The sequence below is a fragment of the Strix uralensis genome, chromosome 8, assembly GCF_047716275.1.
Source record: "Strix uralensis isolate ZFMK-TIS-50842 chromosome 8, bStrUra1, whole genome shotgun sequence".
Lineage (NCBI taxonomy): Eukaryota > Metazoa > Chordata > Aves > Strigiformes > Strigidae > Strix > Strix uralensis.
In genome coordinates this window covers 28,417,860-28,440,437 of record NC_133979.1, presented here as the reverse complement: position 1 = coordinate 28,440,437, position 22,578 = coordinate 28,417,860, and positions in this window count along the sequence as shown.

Genomic DNA, 22,578 nt, shown 5'->3' with positions numbered 1-22,578 from the left:
TTTCATAAGCCAAAGGAGTTGATCATTTGTGAAGTTTTGGTGGCCACTGATCAACACGTGTAGTTTCAGAGAAGCCATATGATAGTGAAAGGAGGAACGTTAACAAATCCCGTCTCAACAGAATCTGAAAGGGGATCCACACAGGGTATCTTGCTGAAGTTGCTAATTTTTCTGTGTGCCCTAAGCAGTAAATCTCTTCTCAGAACAAGAACTGGGACATAAACGAAATGTAGCCAACTGAAAGGATACCTGTGCTAACTTTCATGCAAATGCTGGGCTGCAAGCAAAAAGCCTTCCTGCAGGAGTAACTCCTCCAGGCTTACACACCCTTTCCACTGTGGATGAGAACCTGCAGGGATCAAAATTCCAGTCCCTGTTGTCATTGGCGATCATGCTTCAAAAGTTATCCTTTTTGATGCTGCAGTACTGTGTGATTCATAGCCATCATGTGTTTGAGTAGTACATCCACACTTAGTTGTTTCAAATTGCCGTGGTCTTTGTTTATTGAGGAAAAAGGACATTAAACCCCAGCTCGTCCTAAAGAATTATCAGTGGATTTTTTTTTCCACGTTTCTCCATCTGTGGCAGCATTTTTTGAAATGATCCCTGTGGGGCTGGTCCAGGGAAGAAGGGAGGTGAAATTTTGGCATCTGGCAGAGCAAATGGTTTGAGGAGGAAGGATTCTGCTTGATGACAGGTATTTTTGGACTAGAGGAAGCCTATGTCAAAAGGACAGGTTCCATTTAAACTGCAAGTGAAACAGGCAGCTACCACTTCAAATCCAGGAAAGTCTCATCAGTGAGCCTTTCAAACCAAAGAGCAGGGGAAAATTCCTAGGAAGCAAAGCACACAAGTTTCAAGATGGCACGACAACTACTGATGAAGCCACGCAAGTTCTGTGTCCATGAGGAAAGGGTGGAGGATGGCAACAGTCAAACAGGAAAATAAATACAGATAGGACCAAATTCTGTTTAAATGAGGCACCAAGAAGAAAATCAAAAGTGGTGCAACTATTTCTAGGCTTGGTGTGGTCATACTATGCATATCAGAAACATGATGGACAAATGATAGTTGTATTTCTGTTAACACCATGACAAAAAGTAGAGGCAGAGTGAGATCTTCTGCTGAGGTAGAAGTGAGGTAGATCTATAATAAAGAATATGTATTTTATATTTCTTTAAAATACTTATAAAGTCAATTTAGAGTCAAACCAGGTGAATGAGCTAGTGATTTCAGCAGTACTGCAGAACCCCATGGATTAAAATTTCAGGCCCAGATAGGAAAAGTATAGTCTAAGGTCTGTGCTATTGAGTGCCCACCAGGATAACAATATTGCCTGTGATATACCAAGGGAGGTCATAGAGGCCTCAAGGGCAGGAAATGCAGTAGTGGGGGACTTCTACCACCTCTGCCTTTCCCCCACACCCACAGATTGGGCAATTGCCACATCAACACATGACGTACATAAGAAATTTTGAAATGCACTTAGTGATGGCTTCCTGGAAGAGCTAGCAAGGAAGCCTGCAAGAGGCAGTGGAGTCCCTTTCTCCCTGTGTATCAGACATGGTCCCCAAAGCTGTAATCACTCTGTACCAGCGATTGCATTGCACTCTCAGCATCCCTGCAGGAGCCATCAAAGATGAAAGAAAAAAAGTCCACACTCACAAATGCAGTTAGCTTCAAAAATGGAAACTACATGAGAATGAGGAGGCCTGTCAAAAAAACAGTGATAAAAGATGTAGTAAGAGAGTTAACCTTCCCAGGAAGAATAGGTTTACACCCTATATTGGAGACTCTGAGCCAGCATGTGTCACCCATCCACAGCCAAGGAGGAGCTGAAGGAAGCAGCTAGCTTAATGGCCAGGCAAGGGTGGTACTGGAGCCATAGGGTGTTCTTCAAAATCCTAGGTCAAATGAGGAAAACGGACAGGTTCTTGAACTCTGGAAGGTTACTTGTAAAATACAAGGCTGGTCAAAAAAATCTGAGGAACAATCATGTCCTTTTTTAAGCACTTCTAGAGCCTGCCAGGTGGGCATGGGCTGCTCAGTACCAGAGAACCACCCACAGGAGGTAAAGTCACAGCAGAAAAGATAAGCAAAATTCACATGGCATCGCGCTTGATGTGGGAGGAACAGGCACATTTCCTTAGCTAGTGTGCATCACAGCATCTGTTTAGTGGAAAGGTGATGGGACAAAGCTTAAGCAGCTGCTGTTGGTCATTGGTGGCTACATGGAGCTTTTTGCTGCCCCAGTACTGGTCTGAGAGCCAGAAAAACCTGTAGCAAAACCACTTTGTAACCTTTGACGAATCATTTGTGCCCTACTGGGCCTTCCTCGCTTCCTATAAAATTGAGGCAACAGCTTTCTCTTACAAGTCCTCCATCAGTTACTTGGGACTCCAGTACTGCAGCAGTCATGCTTGTGCCACACACTCTAGGACAGGAGTGATTGTGTACGTGCCCTCCCTGCCCACACCTCCACACCATGGCCTGCTGGAACAGAGAGCAGTGCTGAATGAGGAACTTCTGTGAGTCAATATCTAAATGTGATATTGAGCGGTTGTGTGTCTGTTTCTTTGAGTAGTTTATTTTTCTGAATATCTGAGATGCTTTGAGCCTGATTTCTCAGGGGCTGTGATCACAGACATCCACCTGATGGTTGGGAGATCAGCTCTTCTGAGAATCAAAGAGAGGCAGGGATAGGGGTTTGTTGGGTGTGGCATTGGGTTGGGGGGTTGAGGGGAGGTGGTGTTAAGCATTTTGACTTAAAATTTAGTCTAATTTTAGATGCCTGGGTATCAGCAGTTTAGCAGAAGTTAGGCTCTAAGACTGGGTCTTTACTTTGTATGAGAATTAATCTCTGTATTTAGAAGTAAACAGAGCACAAGTATGGCTGTTTTAGAAAGAGATCTCCTTAAACACAGCTAACAGCGCAGACCTGCAGATAATCCAAACCCAGTAGCTGGAAGCACTGGACAGCATGTGGGGCTACACGGGAACTAGGATGCTGGTGAAACAGCATTCCTTAGCAGATTTATGGTAGCTCACAGCAGATAACAGATGTGTGGTCAAAGAGAAATATGCGTAGAAAGAAATTCTTGGACGTGGTAATTAAATGGTAACCTATCTATTTCCTTTGGAAAAGAAAATATCCTTCCTGCTCAGTATGGGAGATAAATCTGAGACTTGATTCTTCTTTGTTTATAAATGCTGGGTAAGCAGGTCTTTGTGCACAACAAGAGTCTTTGTAAAATATGTCAAATTACTATTAATACTAGCTATGCTGCAAAAGAACTGAAAACTAAGATTAGGAATGGCCACTGTTCATACATCAAAAGCAAAGCAGAAATCTCTGTTAAATACCTCAGATTGCACCTGTGTTTTTAGATTACTGTAAAGATTGATCGGTCGAGCATTCATGAAGCAGGCAATGCAGCCTTAGAGCTGCCTTTGCAGCTTTGGTTTTGTTCCCTGCGTACAGAAATCCAGGCAAGCTTTTATTCACTGATTGTGTTCTTGCTCCATGTTTGCATGCTCTGGGACTTTGCCTTCTTTAGGCCAAAGATGATGACATTAATTTATTTATTTGTCTGTTTACTTTTGTTAGAGCATGAAATGACCTTTTCATCTAACCTGCAGCTATGGATCCTTGTAGCTCTAAAACTCAGAGTCCAGCATCTCAGGTCAGAGAACGAGGAATGTATAATTAGCAGCCACTTTTAAAACATTTGGGTTTTGTTATTTGCTTAACGTCACACAAATATGCTGCTGGCAGAAGGAAGAACAAATGTAAAATGATCAAATCATCCTTAAGTCATCTATCTGTGAGGCTACTGTCTGTCAGCTTGCAGTCTTCTGTTCAGTGCTCCATGTATGTCCCAATTTCTGTAGCAAATACAACAGAGCTTAGACAGACTAGATCTTCCTTTCTTACAGGATCAGACCCACCCCTAATGGATGTATTTGTGCAGAAAATGAGACCTGGTGCTGTGAGAATGTATTATGGCATATCTTGGTGCACACACACACAAATAACTAGATTTGTAATTAGCATTTGCAAAGTAGTTTACATTCTGGTATTCCTTAAACTTTGAATACTTTGACTTGAAAATACTGTCTTTTACAATGTTTTCTTTGTGCCCCTCTGTTAAAGGAAGAGAGGCAAAACAGGACTGGGGTCCTGAAGCATTAATTAAATAGAAAAAAGGTGTCAAATCCCAGTGTAGACCCCTGAAACTCTTTTTGTGCAGTCTGCTGCAGTGCAGGGAGGGAGAGTTCGCCTGAGCCAGTCTCCAAACTGGAGGTGCCTCAAGCTTTGCTTGGGTTTGTGCCCAGGGTGGCTCAGTCTGGACAGCACTGGGCACAACGCTGCAGTGCTCCCTGGCAGTTCTAGGGCAGAGGAGGACCTGCCTTCTGGGTGCCAGTTTCTCTAGTGGGCTTTATCCTGTAAATATTTTCGGGATGTTAATAGAAGAAAATTTTGGCCAAGTGAAGAGACAGCAGATAACTCTGCCTGCAGTAGAAGACAGCAGTGGCCCTCTTCTGCTATCACCTCTGCTCTGGAAAGGACACACAGTCACCACCATAACCCATGGCAAAAGGTGAACAAGAAAGCCCCAGGAAGGCACATCTCCAGTTCAGTGCCTTTTCCTCATCTGTGGGAGCTTTTGTTGCCAATGCAGAACAGCCACAGGCATTCAGAAGAAAAGATTGTCTGCTTTAAAATATTTTCTAGGAAAAAGTATGAGGTAGACTTACAGAATCCCCTGTTTATGCGCTTTGCTCATACAGCTGAGCCCCATGGAAACAAACCCAGATATATACTTAAGTAGGAGGAAAAACTGGGAAACTGACTTCTTATTCCAAACACACAGGCCCAGCAGACTGTGCACAAAGAGACATAATGGTAACACAGATGAAAAGGAGACCCAAGCACTGTTCCGAAGAGACAAATCATCTGAACGTCTTTATCACAAGGGATTCGGGTCTTCTTAAAGCAGCTTGAAATTCCCACTCTGCCAGTTTTGGGTGCCAGAGCAGGTGGCAGGAAAGTCACGTTCTGTGGAAGATGTGGCCTTTGTTGCTTAGTATTATCCAAAAGGGATTTATGGCTAGGCCAGATGCAGGGATCACAGCTTCTGCATGTTCCTGGCTACTCCTGGAAATTGGACATCCATGTCCTTTGCACATCCCCATATTTTTCTCCATCTCCAAGCAAGCGAGATAAAGAATCATGTTACCCAGATCTTTGAGGGGAAGGTGGACAGAGGGTGAAAAGCCGTCATCATATTGTTAAAGTCCTGGTTCAGAAATGAAGGCAGAGGTACTGTAATCCCAGATCTGTCCCAGGCTCATCTGATCTCATGCTAATCACTTAACCACTTTATGTTTTGTTTCTCTATGAGCTGGAACATGAATTCCCATTTTCTGTACTTAGAGCAGTTCAGCTTGCAAGCAGTGTGGGGCAGGGAGTTCATGTTTATGCAGTGCCATGTACTGTAGGCCCTTTCAATTAAATTGCACTAATAAACTAGTGGTAGAGTAACCAGGTGGCTTCATGTGTGCTATGCAAGGGAAAGGCTGCCCACAAAGCAGGCTCCGTCCACGCACATCAGGAACTGTCCCACCAGTGCCATAAGTAGCCAAGTGAGCAGGTAGACCTAACTGAGACCTCAACTACCTGCTTACCCAACAGGTAAAGCTAAGATGAAGTATGCAGATAAATTCAAGTAATGAAACAGTAATTTTCTGAGCACTCTTTGAAGAAATATCTTCTGGGTCTCGGTTCTGATCTTATGTTAATAGCATCTGTCTGAGTTCATCCAGACAGAGCCAGCACAGCTCCATTGTCCCGTGTTTTGAGGTGCATGCAAGGCTGCAGGACTCCAATAGCATTCCAGAAAATAACATCAAAGTAATCTGAACCACATTTTTACTGCATTTCTTTGCTCAGCTAATTAACAGGAACAATTAAACAATTCTTTAATAGTTAATAGTAAAAAATTATTCAAACGTTTGTCCCCAGAGGCATACTTAAAACCCTGCTCGTATTAAAGTTCTCCACACGCACTGTCAACTCAAAGCTTAGGATAATCATTGCTAAAGGCAGGACGGTGTCCTCAGCCCCCACATATTAAAAGGCCAGATGATTAAGCAGGAGATGTTACTGTATTGGTTTTACGTCCTTGGTCTCCCCCACTTACGGAAGAGTTATGATAAACAGTTAAAGATAAACTGTTTATATGAATTTCCCCACCAAATAATATAACTGGGCTTGTGTTTTCAAAGCCAAGGCTGTTGTGCAACCATCTGAATTTCAGCACATAAATGAAAATAATATTTTTAAAATAGACTAGGGAAGTCTCCAGAAAGAGATGGGAGACTTGGTTACCCAGGATATAGGGACGGCTGAGGTACTCAATGACTTTTTTGCCTCAATCTTCTCTGACAAGGACTCCATCCATACCACCCAAGACACAGAGGGCAAAGGCAGGGACTGGGAGAAGGAAGAACCACCCACTGTAGGAGAAGATCAGGTTTGAGACCATCTAAGGAACTTGAAGGTGCACAAGTCCATATGGGACCTGATGAGATGCATCCGTGGGTCCTGAGGGAACTGGTATGAAGTGGCTCAGACACTATCCATCATATTTGAGAAGCCGTGGCAGTCTGATGAAGTTTCCGCTGACTGGAAAAGGGGAAACACAACCCCCATTTTTAAAAAGGGAAAAAAGACCTGGGGAACTACAGGCCAGTCAGTCTCACCTCTGTGCCTGGCAAGATCATGAAGCAGATGCTCCTGGAAACTCTGCAGGGACACGTGGAAAACAAGGAGGTGATTGGTGACAGCCAACATGGCTTCACTAAGGTCAAATTGTGCCTGATGAATTTGGTGGCCTTCTACAATGGGGTTACAGTGTTGGTGGATAAGGGCAGAGCAACTGACGTTATCTACCTGGACTTGTGCAAAACATTTGACACTGTCCCACATGACATCCTTGTCTCTAAATTGGAGAGACATGGATTTGGTGGATGGACCACTCAGTGGATAAGGAATTGGCTGGATGGTCACACTCAGAGTTGTGGTCAACTACTCCATGTCCAAGCGGAGAGCAATGATGAGTAGCGTTCCACAGGAGTCGGTGTTGGGATTGGCACTGTTTAACATCTTTGTTGGTGATGTTGACAGTGGGACTGAGTGCACCCTCAGCAAGTTCGCCAACGACGCCAAGCTGTGTGGTGTGGTCGACACGCTGGAGGGAAGGGATGTGCCATCCAGAGGGACCTGGACAGGCTGGAGAGGTGGGCCTGTGCAAACCTCATGAAGTTCAACAGAGTCAAGTGCAAGGTCCTGCACATGGGTAGGGGCAATCCCAAGAACAAATACAGGCTGGATGAGAAGTCGATTGAGAGCAGCCCTGTGGAGAAGGACTTGGGAGTAGTAGTGGATGGAAAACTGACTGTGAGCCAGCAATGTGCGCTCACAGCCCAAAAAGCCAACAGTATTCTGGGCTGCATCAGAAGGACTGTGGCCAGCAGTTCGAGAGAGGTGATTCTCCTCCTCTCCTCCGCTCTTATGAGACCCCACCTGCGTCCAGCTCTGGGGCCCCCAATATCAGAAGGACATGGACTTGCTTGAGCAGGTCCAGAGGAGGCCACGAAGATGATCAGGGGGCTGGAGCACCTCCCCTGTGAGGACAGGCTGAGAGAGTTGGGGATGTTCAGCCTGGAGAAGAGAAGGGTCCAGGGAGACCTTATAGCGGCCTTCCAGTACTTAAAGGGGGCTACAGGAGAGAAGGGGAGAGACTCTTGATCAGGGGGTATAGGGATGGGACAAGGGGTAACAGTTTTAAACTGAAAGAGGGTAGATTTCGATTAGATATGAGGCAGAAATTCTTCCCTGTGAGGGTGGTGAGACACTGGCACAGGTTGCCCAGAGAAGCTGTGGCTGCCCCTTCCCTGGCAGTGTTCAAGGCCAGGTTGGACGGGGCTTTGAGCAACCTGGTCTAGTGGAAGGTGTCCCTGCCCATGGCAGGGGCACTGGGACTAGATGAGCTTTAAGGTCCCTTCCAACCCAAACCATTCTATGATAAAAAGCATACATATAAGCATGTTGACAGCTGGGAAAATATTTCCTTATATCTTTTCATTAACAGTGAAAGCAAGTTTTTGCTTATACTGCTGGTAAGTGATTTTATAAACCAGCCTGGTATATTCCAATTCCTTGATATCCTCTCTTCCCTTCTCAGTAGCCCAGCTGTGTGTCATGGTTGAGGTCTGTACCTGGCTAGCTCCAGCCCAGCAGGGTTTGCATATCCTAATCTTTGGAACCTGAAAGTCTTGAAAACCTGTGGCACCTGGTAGCATTTTCATGTCCATAATAAACAAAATCTATAGTGATTTGGATCAAATTCTGCTGTAGGTATGCTCCCTAGGGTAGTCTTTTTTTCGGTGCTTTGTCAAAATGGTTTTATTGTCTCTGCTGATCTTATGCAGGTATTGACCCATCTTGGAGGTACATGCTCCATCCAAGAGAGGGAATAAGCAGGACTGAGTTTCTTTCAAGGCTCATCTAATGGCTTGCACCTCTGTTGTCTGATGTAACAGCTTCATTTAAGCACATTCTTTGTGGAACACCCAAAATGAGGGATGAGAATCAAAGCAAGGTTTCTTAGCCGTGAATGTTGGTCGGGTCCTTCCAGAGAGGATGCAAGCCTTTTTACTGTGGTCTCCTGGGTACCTCCCACTACTGCCAGGCAATATCGCAGCATCCCATGTACAGCACTGAGGTCCATCAGGTGGGAGAGAAACAAGATCTGTTCTTTATCCAGTGGCAAGGAAAAGCTCATTGCAGAGGGATTTCAGTTCTTTGTCCCAGTCTGATTTCTGTCTTAGGTTCTTGTCTAGACAAATATCTGCAGTGAGAGGAAAGTGAAGCTGGCTGTTAGCTGGCTTCTCTGGATCCATCTCTGGTGTGTTCATCAGTAAACTGAGCAGTTCTTCCAGTGGCTCTGGGACAAAGGAGAGTAACACAGAGCAGCTCCATGGCATGGGATTGAGATGTTGTTAAGGTAGATAGGACACATATTAATGTATGAATACAAAGGGAATATAAGTATGGGAGAATATAAATATGATTGTGAGCAGCAGGGCTGAAACAGAGTGACTGCAGGTCATTTGAAGTCTTCCCAGCCACACAGAGCTTCTCTAGAGGGGCGAGATGACAATTCCTTGCAGGGTTTTTGCTGCAGACACAGAGCAACAAAAGGAATTAATTCTGAAATTGAAGTGAACGTTGCTATTAATGTTCATCAGTCTTCAGACCATAACGCAGGCTTCACAGAGCATTATGTTTAGCAATAGACAGATAATTTCCTGCTCCGATTGATAGGTGATCCGGTAAATGCTTCCTAAATGTTGCAAAGATTTCATATCTTTTGTCTGTCATTGTCTTGAGAGGTTATTCTGACATATATAGTATGAAGATGATTATTTTCACTTCAGTCTACCATACAGTTTTGCCTGAACAGCAAAAGAAAATCCCATACCAAAAACCAGAACAGAAGAGTTCATCATAAAGCATGTGGCTGAATAATAGATTTGGGTAAATGTTGTTCTAGACCACCAAATGTTTGATCTTGTGATGTGTTTCTTTATGGCCTATGTGAAGACTAAGTTACTATAAATTGTCATCTTTCCCATGTAAAGAGGAACATTAGATCAAAAGGCATACATATGCTGAGAATAAAGATTGTAAAACTGTCAAACTTCCAGGAAAGATTTCAGCACCAGTTATGTGAAAAAAGCTACTTGAGGTTAACTCTTTATGGTCAGGAAGATTCTGAGATCAGGCTGTTTCTCTGCATGCACCTGTGTATCCTCTGTACCCACGCTAACTCCTCCACCTATTTTTCACAGCTAATATCAGCCAAATAGGAAAGGGGAATCATCTCAAATTACCACAGTTTTGACATGGGTCGGCTGACTAGTACAAGAGAGATCAGGGAGCGGTTGAACCTCACCACATGAGACAGTGTAAGCTCCAAATTCTGGAAGGGCTTCTCTCAGAGCTGTATCTATTTTCAACAGTAGATAATCCAAGCACAAAATCCAGGTTTATAGAAGAAGTAAGCTTTGTTCATCTCACTGCTTATTAAGCTGCGTGACTATATCCATCCAGCGAGGGCTGTAAATACTGGCAATACATAGGAAGTATGTTTTGAGTTACTATCCCTTCTTCTGAAAAGCAAATATTGAAAGAAAGAGGAGATCCAAGCTGCAGTTGCCATAGTCCAAAGCTTTCCCCATGCCCAAAGGGGAAAGGATTCAGCCATCTCTAGTTCCTTGTCATGTACTGTGAGATTTTCCAGATTTTTCTTGAAAAGAGTTGTGCCAAACAAGACTTACTGTTACAGATTCACCCCTGGTTTCCATGCCCACCAGTTTTCCCATAGTCCCTTTTCAGAAAAGGACTCAGACACATACCTAAATTTCAGCTGTGTGGTTTAGGCAGATGCTTAAATGAATGGCTAGTTCATCAGGTGCTGTGAGCTGCGTTTCTGCTTATGGCCCTGATCTGGCTAATGAAGGAAGAAAGAAAAGCTGCAAAGATGAGTTGCATTAGAGATCTGCAGAAATGCAGTGTTTGAACAGCTGCCCTGTACCTGCTCTGACTCTTTCTCAAATTAAAGACTTCAATACACAAAGAAACCTGCCTAACTTTATAAATAAGGACTGCAGAGACCTGTCAGTGTTCACTGGTGTATGGTTTGCTTCCTCGTCCATTCAAAAGCCTTTTGTTGACTTACAGCTCAGAGGCTGCTCAGGTGTTTCGTCTCTCTCGTATCAGACAGTACCTGTCCCTGTTTCACTTCACTTATCATGGATGTAGACTTGCTGTATGTGAAGGGAATGTCTAGGAGGGAGGGTCCCTCTCTTTCCTATGGGAAGATATATTGGATACTCTTGATATTGGAGAGAAATTTTGCCTTTAAAGGCAAATGACCCTTCAGGAGAAGGGCTTCACATACAATTAACTTCATCTGAAAACATTTTTAAAATTTGAACCTGATGGTCATCAAAAGCCAGTGGTATTAATCATCCTGGCTTTGAGCTGCAAGCTCAGGAATCGCTTTAGATCTGGAATTTGAAAGGTCTTCCTAGCGTTCAGCTCTGGTTGTACAGTTTTGACTCACATTTGGAGGAATTTCACACAAGTTCCAGTCATGAAAATGAAACAAGACCTTCTCTATAAGTTCATGAACTGCTGAGATGAGCACAAAAATGCCCAAAATTGGAACTTGTTGTATTCCTCCCCACCATGTCATTCAACACTTCTTCCATGCATCTCAAAAATTTGTATAGGTTTTCCTAAGTTAAATCTCATGTCACGGTCCACAGGATATAACACTTAAGCAAACTATGGCTTGCTGGCAATGCCATGATGGTTGCCATACAGCTCTGATTGTTAGTAATTTTTTTTATAAGGTTTACTTGATCTTCCATTATTGCTAGCCTCAAATATTCAAAAATTTTGACTCAGACCTCAAATATTGTGAAAACAGTTGTAAAATCTGAAGATTAACAGAATTAAAATACTTTATTTCTGTTATCTTGGAACTTTCTGATACCTTCGGTTTCTTTTTATTTTTTCACTTTTCCTCCAAAACCTCTCAGGAAAAGGGCAAGCCCTTTAACTGAAGCCTGCATTTCTGGTATCTGGTGCTGTGGGAAAGCCATTGGTAAGGCTCGTGATGAAAGTTTTGTGGTACTGTTTGAGGAGAGGTGGCCATGAGCTGTCAGCATTGCAGGAGAGTTAAGATGAGGGAGGGGAAGGAGCAGTGGGAGCAAATGCCTTGTACATAGAGGACAGGGCATCAACCAGTCAGACTTAATTTCAGGTTGGAAATGTTTGAAGGGCTTGAGATGACCCAAAGCCTTACAGTAGGAAAGATGAGTGCCAGAGAACCTACGAGGGTGGAGCTGGAGGAAGGTGTTGCTTGTGATAGCAAGAAGTGAGCTTGGGACTGCAGGATGAAACAGCACCCAGCTCTCATCTCTTATGCTGTTGTCACCTCTTATGGTATTGCCCCAGAGGGCAACTGAGCACCATGCAGCTGCTTGCTCACACTTTCTCCCACATGGGGTGGGGAGGAGAAAATAAAGCAAAAGGCTCAGGGATGGATACAAGGACAGGGAGGGATGACTCATTCATTATGGTCATGGGCAAAAGACAGACTCAACTTGGGGGAGAGAGAACATCAATGTAATTTGAACACCACCACCACTAATTTACTAATTAAATGGAGTAGAACAGTGAGAAATACAAGAACATCTTAAAAATACCTTCCCTCCACTCCTCCCTTCTTCCTGGGCTCAGCTTTGCTCCCGATTTCTCTACCTCCTGCCTCACAGCAGCGAAGAGGGCAGGGGATGGGGGTTGTGGTCCATTCATCACCCATTGTCTCTGCCCCTCCTTCATCCTCAGGGGGAGGACGCCTCACACTCTTCCCCTGATCCAGCGTGGGGTCCCTCTCAGGGGACACAGTCCTCCATGAACTTCTCTGATGTGAGTCCTTTCCACAGGCTGCAGGTCTTCATGAACTGCTCCAGTGTGGGTCCTTTCCATTGGCTGCAGTCCTCCCAGTGATGGACTGCCCCAGCATGGGCTTCCCTCAGAGTCCCGGCCTTCTCTGGGCACAGCCTCTGCTCTGGCGTGGGGTCCTCCACTGCAGGTCGGCACCTGCTCCACTGGTGACCTCCATGGGCTCAGAGGCACAGCCTGCCCTCTCACCATGGGCTGCAGGAAGGCTCTGCTCTGGCACACCTTCCCCCTCCTCCTCCTTTCTTCAGTTGACCTCAGTGTTTGCAGAGGTATCTCCCTCACTCCTCCTCCTTCTCTCAGGTTCCCCTTCTTAAATACATTATCACAGAGGCACAGCCACCATCACTAATTGGCTCGGCCTTGGCCAGAGTCAAGTCCAACTTGGAGCTGGGAGAGCTTCGAGAAGCTTCTCACAGGGGCCACCTCTGTTGCCCTTCCCCCACTACCAAAACCCCACCACACACAAACCCAACACAGCTATCATGTAACAAGTATTTGGTGATTTTATACCGGGAGTGAGTCATACCCCTGTGACTTCCCTTTAGTGGCTCTTCTGTGAATTGTTTACTTTGCAAAGATAGAACGTGTTGCTTCCAAATCCTTCCTACTTCTTCAGAGGTTTGCCAGAGGGGTAGGCAGGGTGCTGGCCCATATCAGCAAATGTCTTCTGTAGCAGCATGTCCATACCATGAGGCGGTTTCTCCAACACCACTCAGTGGCTGAGCCCTTGTGCTGTTTATCAAAAGGTCCAAAAGTAACTGTGTTTTCTGTGTTGTGTGTAAAGCCTATGCTAGCAGTAGCCAGTGACTGTTCTGAGGGCACTGGGATCTGAGGTCCTACGGGATCTTTTTGTGTAGGGATGGCATAAAATCAGAATTTCTTTTCCACAGATTAATGTTGTATGTCAAAGAAAAAAAAAATGCTATTCTGTTCTTTCATCAAAATGAGATGAAAGGTGGGATTTGCCAAATTTGTTCTAGGAGGGCCATTCAATACAAAATCTTCTTTCAAAAGACCTTAAGCAGAAATGGGTTTCTGCTTCTCAGCTTGCCAAAGCGATCCATAGCACAGGCAGGTATCCAACAAGACCAAAGGAAGCAGTGGGTGAGCATTGTGCTGGCCAGCCTGTTAATGCCACTGTCTCTGCACCACAGTCACATTTCTGGCATTTGGAAGATTTTTTTTGTCCACTTCTGGGATATTGTGAATGTATATATTATTTTCTTCAAAAGAAGAAAAAAATAATTGAGAGTTGAATCTAGATGGGGCAGTTCCCGGGTTTATTTCCTGGGTGCTCTTGGTTAACACATTCCCCTGAGTCCCATGATCAATTCTCATCTCTGCTTGTCTGGACTTCTGGTGACCCTGAGGAGATCTCATCATCTTGCTGTGCTTTCTTCCCTATCTCTAAAGTGCTGATAATACTTTCTTCCCCTCTAAGATATATTTTGCTTATTAGGCTAAAAATCTGTGATGACACAGTCTGTCTTTTGCTACGTGTGGAAGTGAAGTGCCCAGCGTGTGGACCGCTGAAATCGGGTCTGGTAAGAGCACACAGAAACCTGGATGTGGATGGGGTGTGATTCCTCCCAAAGCATCTGCTAGTGCCACCTCACATGGTGGGGCAGCCTTTAGTGTGCCCAGGAGTTGAAGAGGCTGGGCATGATGCAAAACCTTCCCTAACTTGGGAGAAGAGAGCAGGAAACCAGAGTGCTGCACCTCAGCTGGGGTGTGTGACTTGCCACCAGAAGCCTGGTGCCTAAGGCCTTTTGGATTGCACCATTAAATCTCCACCCAGTTGAGAAACAAGAGGGTTAAGACCACTACAAGACTCTGTCTCACCAAGAGGATTTATGGGAAATATGACTGTAAAAGCAGTTGTTGCTGCAGGGATAGGAATAACAGAAATACTTCTCTACTGGTTCTCTTGGCAGACTGTTTTCAGCAGTTTTGAACTTCCCATGCACTCACCTTCAGAGCTGAAATTGCCAGTGCCAGTTTTTTGTGCCAGGCTGAATCTTTGCCCTGGAAAATTTCCATCGGCACAGTTCATTCTTGCCCAGGAAGCATAGGTTACGTCGTCCAGAGGAAAGGCTTTTTAGAGCACTCTACTTAGGTAGCCATCCTCCAACTAGGACCAAAGTGTTTAGCTCCAACCTCCTAAGCTGTGTTACCTCATTGGACTGATTTGCAGAGTCTTGAGCACTGGAAGTTACAACCAAAATTAATGATAGTTCTGCTTATACAATAGAAGCTACTCTGAAAAATCAGGTCTTTAGGTAAGCTTGCTTCAAGCAACCTAAATGGAAGGCTGTCGTTTACCTTTCCTCCATGATTGGGCTCCCTTTGTGAAGAGAGGACAGCATCATCCACTCATTTCACTGATCAGAAAATTTACCTTGTTTTTGAGACACATGCATTTGTACTATGCAATGTGTAATTCATCTTCAGAATAGGGTTCTGGATGACAGAACTGGGGACAGAAAAACTCTCAATGCACAGCACACACCAGTATGAGCAGAGAGTGGGAGCTGTGCTGGGGCAGGTTTTCAGGCACTATTACTGCGTGTTGTATCACTGACCTGTCCTCAGAAAGGCAATGATGGCTCCGGACATAGGATGCTCAACACATCGGCAATTTAGGCAGAAACCACTGCGTCTTTGGGCAGCTCAAATCTGGGACTGCTTTGCCCCAAGGACTGCTGGCTGCTCCATGTGACTGGCCAGGCTCAGCAGTGACTTTCAGAGCAGCCTGAGAAGCCCCTGCAATGGTGTTGTTCTAAACAATGTGTGTCTGTGCAACATCATCAGAAGTGTTTCTGTGCCTACTTAGAGGAAAGGCCATGCTGGTTTTGATGTGCTTTGTGGCACTTTTTGCCTGGAAGTCTGAATTAAATTTTCAAATCATGCTGGAACAAAAAATAGGCAACCTCTATTGACTATGGACAGTGTAGTGTACCAAGGTATGGTGATGATAGGTGGCTTGTGGCTGTTTGTTGAACAGAAAAACTGGTGAATATATTGTGGTTACTTGTATTCAAGTATTATTTTTTTTAAAGTCTGATTATTCCTTTTATAGGACCACATTTTGGTTAATTTCTGAAAACACAGAACTGTGTACTTCAAGGACCATTTGCATCTCTAGTCCTGTGGGGGGCTGTGCAGTGTACTAAGCTTCTGGGAAAGCAGAAACTCCCCAAGTCCCGTAAATAAAAAAAAAAAAAAAGCATTTTTTTCCTGGTTGAAGGCACATGACTAGCTATTTATAGAGTCAATCTCATGATGCATTCGCTCTCCTTTAAATCACATTTCCTGTAGATTAGAAAGCACATATAATTAAAAGGCATCATGGCACAGAGAAATATACTACTTTTTCATAACCCCACATCTCAGTGAAAACTCTCTCCAAGTGGCAAGTGATAATTTCAAAAATGTAAAAAAAATAATTTATGTAGATGACTTTTTGACACTGCATTTATTTGATAATTCTGTGTAACAGTTCTCAGAGAGGCAGGAATTCCATCCCGAGGCATTTGAGGAACCTTGTCTTTTAGGTCTGCTATGCATTCCCAGATCCCAGGGGCAAGGTAAGGAGACACATTTAAATTTTTGAGGAATCTGAACAGTTTGGTCACTGGCAGGTTGGGGAGAAAGGGCTGGAGCATTCTTACTATTTCTTGACATTCATGATGCTGGCCCCATTAAATGTGAGTATCACTGTGTGAAGAGCTTTATAGGCATGTCATGGGCAAAGCCTGACTCAAGAGAAAGACAGATTTTCCTATTTATTTCTGAAGTGCGAGGCAGGGATGGGAGGCCCAACAGCTTGCATAAGAAGCCATGGAAGCACTGTTGTGACAGTCCATCATTGCTGCTCTGAGTGACCTTCTGGTGGGCATGTTGAAAACATCCCATGGAGCAAGGAGGCTTCCAGGCAGTTTCACTGCAGTGGCCTTTCCACATGTGTCTTCTGCTTCCATTCCTGCTTTGGGTGCCTGGGTCTTGGGGCCAGATCTTCAGGCCAGGGTGTTGCAGGGTCTGGGATTTTGTTGGTCTGACATGTAGAACAAGGAGCCCTTCATCCTCAGTAGACCCTTTTGGGCTTGTTTTGTGTCTCGGAATGTAACTGGGGAGGGTAGTGCTGTGTGTCTTGACACAGCAGCTTCTGCCAAATGCTGAAGCCTTATCGCTTGTCTCTCCTGCCTTGTTACTTTTCCTGCATGCATCAAGGCTTAATGTCCTCTGGTGTGTGGGCTGCCCTAGGTACAGACATCCCCCCTCTTCCCCATCCCCATGGGGTTGGTCTGCATGCAGCTCCCCTGTGTGCTGGGAAGAGGACCAAGTACTGCACTGCTCCGGGACTGTGCAACTCAAATTAAGCCTACTCTGTGCTGATACCGCCAACCTCTTGGAGCAGAAGACACAGTTTAGTGAAAGTAGATGAAGGGTAGAGAAATGTGTCAGTTATCTTCTTGGTTTGTATCAAAGAAGTGAGATACACTTGCAGTTTGTAAGATATTTTTTATTTTAAACTAAGGGAAATCAACAAAGCGAAGGAAGAACAAGAGTAACGTTTTAATTGGTAACATCTTGTATGAAACAAAACACAAGACTGCAGATGTCTCTGCAAAAAGTTGACTCTTGGTTCTTTAGAGTTACAATACATAGAAAATAAAATTATAAGAGCAAATAGCACCCCTAACTGCCCCAACCCACCCCAACTCACTATTTATTTCCAGCCAGCTTCTCAGTTGCTTTGTTTTCCCATGAAAATCCATCCGCAAGGCTGTGACATGCTCCGAGGGCTGGTAGAGGAGTTTTCACCCATGAAGGTCCGGGTGGCAGGAAAGCAAAGCACTGAGCCCTTGGAAGAGACTGCTCAGGCAAGGGAGAGGAACCACGCCATGGGGCAGCTGGGCTGTTGTGCAGCTGCAGCAGCCTGATTTTCCAAGAGCACTTTCCCTTTCCCGAGGTCTTGAGACCTTCCTGCAGTGATCTGCAGGTGCTTCAGTGCTCATCCCAGGAAGCACAGCAGATAGCCAAGGCCTTGAAGCAAGCAGCATCTCAGTACCTGCTGGTTCCCCAAGCCCGTGAAGGGTGTTCTGCTCTGCTGCTAGCTCATGTTTCCCACCACCCTGCTGCAGTACTGCCACGGTTTATGCTTTGTGCTGGATAACAAAGCTGTGCCTGGGCGGGGGAAGTGGTAGGGATGGATGCTCAGCCTTTTCCCATTTCACATCAGGCCTGTGTCTGCTCTGCCTTGCCCTGCTTGCAACACCCACTACACAGAACAGTAAAAAATGCGGTGAACAGTTCTCCAACACTCCATCCTCTGCCTTGCAGTCCGTGCCCACTCTTCTCATATGCATCTTTCTATCATTATGTCTTCTCCACAATCTCTTCTTACATACAGCAACTTTTATTGTGTTTCCGTGCTACTTAGCCAGCAGTGACGGATCCTTTATGGCAGCTGGATGCAAAACAGCTGCATTGGCTGGATCCGCAAGCTCACTGCGGTGTGTATGTCTGGACCATCGCAGGGAGCTGACATGAATTCACAAAGGCGCAGCACTTCTTGTGCTTGACTGGAAAGGTCCTTGTGCTCTGACCTGCCCATGAAGATGGAGCTTCCCTGGGGAAGCTCCTACATGGTGTTTACCTTGCTAGTGGCAAGGCTATGGATGGGGCTGAGAAGCTTTCCTTTCATCACAGACTGTTTCTGAACAATTTTGTCCCTCTGCTCTAGACATGTCATTTCACGGGCAAGTTGTGCAGGAAGGATATAGAATACCTTAGCTTTACATAGCACCTTTTGTTAGAAGGGAGCCAAGGTACTGACACGTACCCAGCTCTAAAATGCAACCTGCTGCACAGCAGAGCTCCTCCCCAGCTCAGAACAGACTGAATATAGTGACTTGTTTTTCCAGGATCTCAGAGCCAACCCCGTAATGCATCAAGAACTTTTCCTCCCAGAAGCATCTTTCTCTCATACCTCATGATGATCAGGTATCATCCATTATTACCAAAGTTTGCTATTCACTTTGGTTTACACCTTACTCTGTCACTGCAGGATACCAGCCTGCTATGGCGTGTACTCCAGCAAGTTGAATTTCATACAAAGAGAAATTGCAGACTCTTCATCCATGCCCTAAGGTTTCCTGGAGGGAATAAGGGAGGAGCTGGCTCAGAGCAGAATCCTGCTATAGTTTATACAGGCCCCAATAAGTCTGATTCCCTGACACAATATAGTCAAGATCAAAATTCACCCGACAGTACAGCTTATCTCCCTTCTGCAGGAAAAAGGGTCTCCCAAAATTTAATGTGCCCTTTCTATCTCCCATCTTTGATCCCACAACCTTGTTGAGGGGGATGGTTGGCTCTTTGTACAGCATCACTGTAAAAGACTCATTCATATCTCGTTTGCGGTTGACCTGAGCGTAGATGAAGTAGTTGCCACTCTGCTTGATTATGAGGTACTGGTCATGGTCCTTCTGCACAAATCCATCGCAGTGCTGTAAGTTCCATTCCCAGCTCATGGCACCTCGGAAGTTGGGTGTAGAAGGCTCTTTTACTGAGGAAAACACAGACAAAATGAGTATGACAATTAATTATGTTTAAGGACAACCTTATTCTGTACATGAGCATTTGTGACTCATGTCATAATGAGCCTGTTTCCCATTGGTACATCTCACTCTCCACTTCCTTCCTGCCTTTTTTATTATTAATTTATTATTGTGGTTGTTGTTATTATTATTGGGTTTCCTCAGAAGTGCTAGGAAGGGGTCTCAATGTGCCAGGAGAGGCTGTGAAGGACCCCCATGGCCATGGGTGGCTTGGAGGGCCTCCCTGCCAGGACAGGTTAGCTGCTCAATGCACCCTCGAGACGGGGAACCTTCAAGGCTGAGGGTTGGGTCTGAGCTGGGCTCTAATAAGAAAAATTAATGGGTAGAACTTCAGCCGGATCTGAAGATGATGAGGGTGGTTACCTCTGCTCACCGGCTGCTGTGGCTATAGTCCTTCACAAGAGCTGAGCCTGCAGAATCTTCCCAGATTTCCCCCCCCCTCTCTCTCTGCACTGGATGAACACGTGCTGTCAGCATTAAAGCTAACAATGGGTGGCAGCTGTCATACCCCTTGCTGTGCACACTGACGGGCTGGGTAAGGAGGCAGCAATGCACAGCAATGTTAGACTGTGCATGCCATGAGGGCATGTCTGCCTGCGGTACGTAATGCAGTGGGGTCTCAAGGCAGAATGGATCAAATACCATATAACAGGGACACCCAGCTCAGGCCACAATGCTGGTAGGTACCTTCAGCCACTGCGTCTGCCTGGGGGCACTCCTGGCTGGTTAGGGTCTTGCACAGTCAGCAGTCATTAGCTGAAGTCTTATCCATGCAGAAGTTTTTAATTGATTTAATGAAATCTCTCTGAGCTGGTATATGGGGCATTAGTTTAGGACTGCCCTAGGCTGAGCTTAGGGAACTGATGAATAACACTTGGCAGCAATAAATCTGACCCTTGTGACGCTGATTTTACTGGCCACTTTCAGAGAGGTGCACATGGCTGATTCTGGCAGAGAGAGGGAGTTGCTGGCTGACAGTCCTGGGTGCAGAGCTGGGGAGCTCTATTTGCCGTGGCCACAGTGCCTCATGGACTCTGTATTTCTGCGGTCAGAACTTACATCTGTCCTCAGAGCAGTTGTAACCAGGCATGAGGGCCGTGAGACAGTCATCTTTGTCACAGCACAAGTCTGACAAAACCAGAAAGCAGGTCTAGCATCTCCATACTTACAAGATCCGTGTGCCCAGCACGACTCCAGTGCCTGTGGAAAGAAGCAGTGCTTGGTCAGTGTTTTCTGCTGCAATTTTTCCATCTATCAGTGAGCTCAACAGAGGAGCATTATCGCTACAAGAGCACAAAAGCATTCTCCCAGGAAAGGAAATAACCTTTTTATCCATAATTGCAAACAAACGCAAGCAATGATTTGTTATGAAAAAACAGCTGTTTCCCAACAAAGTTTGAAATGTTTAGAAGAGATAAGCAATTTTCATATCCATTTTGGTGGTATTTTCACAAAATAAAAAAGGCAACCATCAGCAGTGCCTAGAAGGAGGTCTATGCTCCTCTTGGGTGACAGGACTTTCACATCATCCCTGGACTCAGCTCTCGCGGACTGTCACATGTGATGTCTCTGTGGACAAGGACTCGACTTAAAGCCAGTGCATAGACCTGGGGAGCTGCACGGTGTCGTGCTTATTCACCCTCACAAAACCATGAACCTTTCCCCCTGCGCATCATAGTTTGAAATCATTTAGCACTGATCGGTGCATGGCAGAGCCATGCAGTAGCCGTGCACCACAACACTCACACATGCCGCTTTTCCGTGCCACTTTGTGCTCTGAGAGCAGCGAAGGCGTGCAGTCACCTCTTTTTTGGAGTCGCTCTTGGGCTTTGTAGCCCCTATGCAAGGAGGAAGAAGGAAACATGGAGGGCTGAAGAGATGCCCTCAAGGTCACACCTGATAAGCAGAACAGGGAGAACAGCTTCTCACTTTTAAGCCTACTTCTCTTTAACCTCTACACTGTGCTTAGCTCAGGGTGACAGGCACAGTGCTTTCTGATACACTAGTCAGAGTAGTTTTTCAGTGCCCTTTCAGCCAAGGGAAGGAGGTGGCTCTGTGGGTGACTAAGTAGTAAACTGTCAGCGGCAAGAGATTTCAGTCTATTTCTGTGACTCACGGCTCAGTGTTTGCTTATGGAGGTCATGCTCTTCCTACACAGCAGCTATGTTCTCTCTCTGGCCAAAGACCATAAAAAGCAGACTTGGGATCAGCTTATAGACACAGGGACCCAACTCTGTCTCGCATCTTAACGGATGCAAGCTCTGAAGTGCTTAAAGTAGCTATTGAAGCACAACCTCATCTGTTCCTTAGGAAGTTGCTGTCCTGAGTGCTGGGGAGGTTGTCAGCTCCCTTGTAGAAAGAGAAAGGCTTTTATTATCCAGTCCCACTTTCCCCAATTAATATGAATCAGCAGGACTGAAGGCAGTTCTTTCACTTACTAAAGTAACTGTCTGCAATATGAAAAAAAGGGGGAGAAGTGAAATATGCATGAAATGCTGCATGCATCTGTGTGCTCATTGCTACTGGAGGGATGCAGTTGTGACTGCAGGTCACAGAGCTGCTGCTTCACAGCTCCCAAATAGATGAGAAAGGCTGTGGGAGTGGGGCTAAAAGTACCAAAGCAATTAAAAAATATTTTTATATATTGTTTGCTAAATGATAGTGCTGTAAGGTGCAGAGCGGGCTCCTCTCTTGTGGGAATTTAGCAGTTTTTATATTTTACAAAAACAATCAGTACCTTGTAGGATCAGTCCTCAGAGGAGTTCCTGGTGTCATTGTGCCACAAGAAGCTGGCAGACTGCGAGAATGAGCCATCCTGCCTCTTAACAGAAGGGGACTTTTTCCTTGTCCTCTTTCCCCTCAGAACTGGAACTGGAGGGAGTTACATCACAGCAGGGTATGTAAACCAACATCCCAAACTAGTACTTGGGTCCTCCAGAAGATTGATGTACAGTTTGGAAACCAGAAAATAAACCCCTGACCTTCAGCAAATGAGTCACTTGGATGCCCGCTGTATTTCTGTTCATTACCATACATACAGACACAGAAAATAGCCCATTAAAATCAGCTGATAAAATGCAGAAGACAACTTGACACAGTAACTGTTATTTGGGCTACATTATATTAGTACTTGGTAAAATCAAGAGTGAGAAGGCTTCATGCCTCAGCCTCTCCTGTCCTTACAAAGCACCATCAGTTGATATCACATTAGGACAGCGTATGTTATTGGCGCAGGAGAGGAAACAAAAGAGAAATAAAAATGGATTTTTTTTTTTAAGCTTATAGAAATGAAAGCAAAATGCTGAAGACATTTCCCCAAGGAATTGATGGAAATATTATCAGCTGAAATTT